The sequence below is a fragment of the Leptidea sinapis genome, chromosome 25 (assembly GCF_905404315.1).
Source record: "Leptidea sinapis chromosome 25, ilLepSina1.1, whole genome shotgun sequence".
In the NCBI taxonomy this organism is placed as follows: Eukaryota; Metazoa; Arthropoda; class Insecta; order Lepidoptera; family Pieridae; genus Leptidea; species Leptidea sinapis.
In genome coordinates, this window is record NC_066289.1 from 910,223 (window position 1) to 917,037 (window position 6,815).

A 6,815-nucleotide genomic window follows, 5' to 3' on the forward strand; every position below is an offset into this window, starting at 1 on the left:
GGAGCTTGTAGGTTGAAAAGAAATCACCAGGGTTCTATTACTACAAAGAAATTATTCATAAAGTATGTAAACAAATAACTCTTTACATTAATAAATTTACGAATAACTCAATATCGCGCCAACCGATTTCGATGATTCTCTTTTTATTCGAGCGGGTAGCGGCCGAAGGACACCGACTCCAAAAATTATAGTAATTGTAACTAGAATTAGATTAATTAATTAGATTGTATAAAAATACGCAATTATTTTTATACTTTTTAGTGCACATTATATCTATTGTTTTGGAATAGTGTTTTTGAAGTCGGTTGTTTTTTTGTTGTTTTTTTGTTATTTTTTTTTTATTTTATGATTTTTTAGTGAATTTGAAGTACACTTACTAAGAATTTGTCGAAATATGTGTAGATATACTAAACTTTTCAATGCAGCAATTAACGTAAGCGCTTAATTAAAGAGTTTTGTTACTTTGCCATGAATTCGGTAATCAGAACCTAACCAAACTCTCACCAAACTATGTTTGCAGTATATTATATTCGAATAAAAAAAGAATCATCGAAATCGGTTGGCGCGATATTGAGTTATTCGTAAATTTATCATCCACTCCGCCAATGATTGTCTTCAAACAATTCGACAAGTGTTTCGACTTTTTTTTAAATGTTTTTATAAGAGTCGAGACGGGCAGGACTTTACGTTCAGCTGATGGTAATACTCGTATCGCCATGCCCATTACAATGCAGTGCCGCTCAGGCTTCTTGATTTAAAATTTGATATGGGGTTTCATAATAGGTATTCCCATGGTCCGTTACCTTTCCCAAACTGTTCACCTATCCCAGATATTGAGTCAGAGGCGAAGTCTTCATTTTTATAGTTTAGTCTTTGGTAACAAATAATTTGTAAACAAAATTTGAAACACTGACATAATATAATCAGTTTGAAGAAGCTGCATCTAATATGCATAATATTTAAACGCTTAAGCCCTTGATATCAAATATAAAACAAGAAAAAACTGTGGCAATGGCAGCAGTGAGAAGATATGTAGATATCGGAGGAAGAAAGTTGGATGTTCAAAACGATGTTATAAGATAAAAATAATCACAATTAACAAGCATAATTGTGAATAGCTAATGCTGTTTAGGTACAGCTACAACAATCTGATCGGAATGTCGTCTACTATCGATAGAACGTGGAATATTACAGTTATGTGATAAATTTATGCAGAGAATGATTATTGGCATGATATAATTAGAAGGCGATGCATATGTACGTGCTTGGCAGAGATTTTTGAAATATTTGATATCGGTATGTAAAACAAGGTAAGATATTGTATAAATGCAAAAGTACAGGAATATTATAGTAATGCGTACGAATTAAGTGATATACTATAGTAAGACCTGAAATAAAATTACACATATTAACGAAAAAAACTACGTTTAAAAAACCGACTTCAAAAACTAAAAAGTATAAAATAACTTAATAAAAATTTAATTTAATACACCTCTTATGCAAACCTTTACCTTTAATATTAATAAAATACTGTTATAAACACAATAAAATTTTCAAGACGTGACGTCATCTCTCCCCAATTACAGCCGACAGACCACTATATAAGCGGTAGCAGAACAGTTGATGACCATTACGATGATATATGACTTCGTTTGTCGTCGGACTGTGAACATCTCACCGAAACTCTGCCCGTTTTCGTATTGATTGTTTATGGTGAGAAATTATTTAAATTGTGTTGACAGTGACAGGGTGAAGATGTCTATAAAGGCGACGTCTTCCTAGCGTCGACACATTTTCGATGCAACCGTTGACTAGTTCGGACGTTACTCTGCCCGATTTCTATTCGAATATTAGTCATTGTGTTGTTTGAAATTTATTCTTAGAAGCTTGAACAAAATGATCTATTTCATTTAAAAGTTAATTATTTCGATGTTAGCTTGTTAAAATTGTCACTTGTTATAAAAAAACCCTTTTTGATCTTATTTCCTACTTTCATAAGTAAAGGAATAAAGGGTTCTAGTCCACTTAATTTGGTAAGACTTAAATTTACCCATTATTCGAGTTTTTGAAACTACCATCAAAGCAAAAAAGAATTTCATAACTACTGTTAACAAAGCCGTGTCGAGTTAATTATTTCTCGCCATCCTCAATAAGTGTTTGAATTTATAAGATAATTTTTTTTGAAAATAAGTTCACGCTACCGTCAATATTTAAGACTTAACTTTCGTGTTACTAAATCATAAGACGCCGTGTCCAATGGGTGTTGGGCATTTATTTAACTTATTTGTAGCAACAACTATGAGAATTAAATTCTCCAGTGAGTTGCTTTTTTATGATTGTGGTTTTCTGTAAATCATAGTAGTAAATTTACTGATGTGTAATAAGTTTTGACGTCTGGGATATTATTATTGCCTTAAGACATGCCAAACTTATGGGTTTCCCGAAAGTGACGAGTAATAAGTGTCATTATACTGAGCATCAGGGAAACTATAATAATGACGTTTACATTTGTACTTTGTAATGAATTTTGTTTATTTTGTGATGCCTTGCGCAGTATTCGCAAGATATAGCGTCGCTTAGGGTCTGGAGGACCGCTGGTGAATGTCCCTTGGCTATGATTATTTATGGCTATTGCCCATGTGTCGGTGACACAGTGAGATTTTTACATTTGCTGGACAGGGATGGGATATTTGGTCAGGTTCGACCGAGCAAGAAGATAACTGAAACATGTTTTTATTGCATTTGATGAAATAAATCATAATGATTTTTTTTATTTTCATGTTTACTGGATCCAACAATGTGTCACTGGCTCGGAGTACTGCAAGGTGGAAACTGCATTTGCTGCTTATCTTGGCGTGATGCGTAGCATCTATGGAAGAGGCGCAGAGCATTACGAGGAGCTACATGTGCTGGTTTTTCCATCGCGGCATGTGCTCTTGACGTTGCAGTGGGGTGCTGCAGGATGGCACCTGTATATGCTTATTTTACGTTGGTAGAACATGCTTACTGTGTGACGCCTCTGTTCTGTTGTTTTTGCTGGATATGCCTACTGAGGGACGCCTCTGTCCATGCTTATTTTTACGTTGGTAGAACATGCCTACTGTGTGATGCCTCTGTTCCATGGTTTTAGCTAGATATACCTACTGAATGACGTCTCTGTCCATGCCTATTTTACGTTGGTAGAACATGCCTACTGTGTGACTCCTCTGTTCTGTTGTTTTTGCTGGATATGCCTACTGAGTGACGCCTCTGTCCATGCTTATTTTTACGTTGGTAGAACATGCCTACTGTGTGATGCCTCTGTTCCATGGTTTTAGCTAGATATACCTACTGAATGACCTCTCTGTCCATGCCTATTTTACGTTGGTAGAACATGCCTACTGTGTGACTCCTCTGTTCTGTAAATTTAGCTGGATATGCCTACTGAGTGACGCCTCTGTTTATGCTTATTTTACGTTGGTAGAACATACCTACTGTGTGACTCCTCTGTTCTGTGAATTTAGCTGGATATGCCTACTGAGTGACGCCTCTGTTTATGCTTATTTTACGTTGGTAGAACATGCCTATTGTGTGACTCCTCTGTTCTGTGAATTTAGCTGGATATGCCTACTGAGTGACGCCTCTGTTTATGCTTATTTTACGTTGGTAGAACATGCCTATTGTGTGACTCCTCTGTTCTGTGAATTTAGCTGGATATGCCTACTGAGTGACGCCTCTGTTTATGCTTATTATACGTTGGTAGAACATGCCTACTGTGTGATGCCTCTGTTCCATGGTTTTAGCTAGATATACCTACTGAATGACGTCTCTGTCCATGCCTATTTTACATTGGTAGAACATGCCTACTGTGTGACTCCTCTGTTCTGTTGTTTTTGCTGGATATGCCTACTGAGTGACGCCTCTGTCCATGCTTATTTTTACGTTGGTAGAACATGCCTACTGTGTGATGCCTCTGTTCCATGGTTTTAGCTAGATATACCTACTGAATGACGTCTCTGTCCATGCCTATTTTACGTTGGTAGAACATGCCTACTGTGTGACTCCTCTGTTCTGTGAATTTGGCTGGATATGCCTACTGAGTGACGCCTCTGTTTATGCTTATTTTACGTTGGTAGAACATGCCTATTGTGTGACTCCTCTGTTCTGTGAATTTAGCTGGATATGCCTACTGAGTGACGCCTCTGTTTATGCTTATTTTACGTTGGTAGAACATGCCTATTGTGTGACTCCTCTGTTCTGTGAATTTAGCTGGATATGCCTACTGAGTGACGCCTCTGTTTATGCTTATTTTACGTTGGTAGAACATGCCTACTGTGTGATGCCTCTGTTCCATGGTTTTAGCTAGATATACCTACTGAATGACATCTCTGTCCATGCCTATTTTACGTTGGTAGAACATGCCTACTGTGTGACTCCTCTGTTCTGTGAATTTAGCTGGATATGCCTACTGAGTGACGCCTCTGTTTATGCTTATTTTACGTTGGTAGAACATGCCTATTGTGTGACTCCTCTGTTCTGTGAATTTAGCTGGATATGCCTACTGAGTGACGCCTCTGTTTATGCTTATTTTACGTTGGTAGAACATGCCTACTGTGTGACTCCTCTGTTCTGTGAATTTAGCTGGATATGCCTACTGAGTGACGCCTCTGTTTATGCTTATTTTACGTTGGTAGAACATGCCTATTGTGTGACTCCTCTGTTCTGTGAATTTAGCTGGATATGCCTACTGAGTGACGCCTCTGTTTATGCTTATTTTACGTTGGTAGAACATGCCTATTGTGTGACTCCTCTGTTCTGTTGTTTTAGATGGATATGCCTACTGAGAGACGCCTCTGTCCATGCTTATTTTATGTTGGTAGGACATGCCTACTGTGAGACGCCTCTGTCCCTTGTAATAGACGGTTGGGACGCCTTCCGCCTACTTAGTATGTTCACAGAATTCGAAACTTGTGGCTGTAGATATGAAAATGAAAGCGTTGGTGGTAATGTATAGGGGTTTTATGAGAGCTCTCCAAGTGTTATTTTTATTTTTATTATTGTTCATTCTTTTGTGACATGTGTTGTTTTTTTTTGAAAGATTAGTCCAAATGTCATATAGTTGTGTTGTGTACCTAGTTCCCAGCTTTAGCTTACACTTAATAATTCTTTGTACTAAACAATTGTAATTAATGTCTGTGTGTAAAATGGAACAGACGCATGTAAGTCCTTAAGTGCACATGGCTTTGAGGTGATCAAAATGCTACAAATGTGCTCCGATGCGCACTTCACAGGAAGTGAGTTGCGTCAGTGGGGCCCATGCTGACTAGAGACCCGTGTAAGGCCTGCCAATGTTATTTAGTAGAATTTAGGGTGATCCGTTGGAGACTGATGTAAATCCTAGTGCGTATATGGTAATCAGTTGAACGGGAAGAGACCTATGTAAAGCCTACTTTGCAATATATTCGTTATTGTGGTGTTGTATTGTTCAGTACACAGTTAAAATGGTCTTACATTTATCGACCGTTTCGCAGGTTTCTAACTAAAAGTGAGCAATTTAATTAATGGTGACGTAATTTCAGGTTCTGATGCCATAAATAGTGACGATGAATTTAGTGGTGCTGGTCCATCTACGGAGAAGGATGAGGGCCGCGGGGACGCTGCCCAGTCAGGAGAGGCCGTCTTAGAAACACAAGAAAATTTTCAAGACGTGACGTCACCTCTTCCCACTACAGCCGACAGACCGCTATATAAGCGGTAGCAGAACAGTAGACCATACTATGCCAAAATCTTATGGGACCAAATGGCATCTATCCCGCATCGAACTAAAGAACAATTGCGTTTATCTGATCATAAATCTCAGAGTAATTAGTGAACACACATAAAAAAAATACTGCTCGAATTGAAAACATCCTCCTTCTTGATGTCGGTAAAAAAATGGAGAAAAAAATCCTGTGTGTCAGGAGACAATCTGGCTTCAACAAGACGAGAGTGGCACTCGCTGGAGAGAGGAGGAAGGAGAATTACATGGTCAGTGAACCGAAGTCAAGGACTAAGTACTCTTTAACTCTGAATAAAGTTTTATATGGATGACCTGATTGCTAATAATGACTAATTGTAGTAACTAAAATAACTGATGGAACATATAACTCTCTCTCGTTATCTGTAAACACCTCTTTTAACACGGAAAGCACTATGTTTTGTGAATATTGAAAGAGACTTAGCTATCACGGTCGGATATGTAACTATCACTCAGGTAAAGTCGGCACGAATCGACCAAGGGAGCGCGATCAGCGCACAAAATCAAAGTAATTGATGCATAATTGATAGGTCCGAAGCACCCGCAACCGGCGAGCATCTATGAAAAGAGTAATGAATGTAGAGGAAGCGCGTGAGATTTGTAAGGATAGAAGCAAATGGCATTCTATTGTCTCTGCCTACCCCGACGGGAACAAGGCGTGATTGTGTATATATTGCCTTGATAAACTTTTCTCTTTTGCGGTATTAAGCACACACTGTTTTTTTTTTCATTTCTATAATTGTATTTCAATTTGAAAGGTAAATAAAATCATTAACATTAAAGGAAAAAAATAATAAATTAAAATTCGATTAATAATTAAGAATTTAAGAAATTCCCAGGAAGGCTGTACTATCTGTCCATTGCATTGGATGAATTTCCAAAAACAGTAACTAAATACATTTGTTGAAATATGGAGGAAATATAATATAATTTAATGAAAATATTTACACACATTCAGAATGTGAATAAAATATTCCCAGAATGATACGACATGGGTATCGTAATAAATCGTTAATCATGTTAATTTTTAAAATTTCAT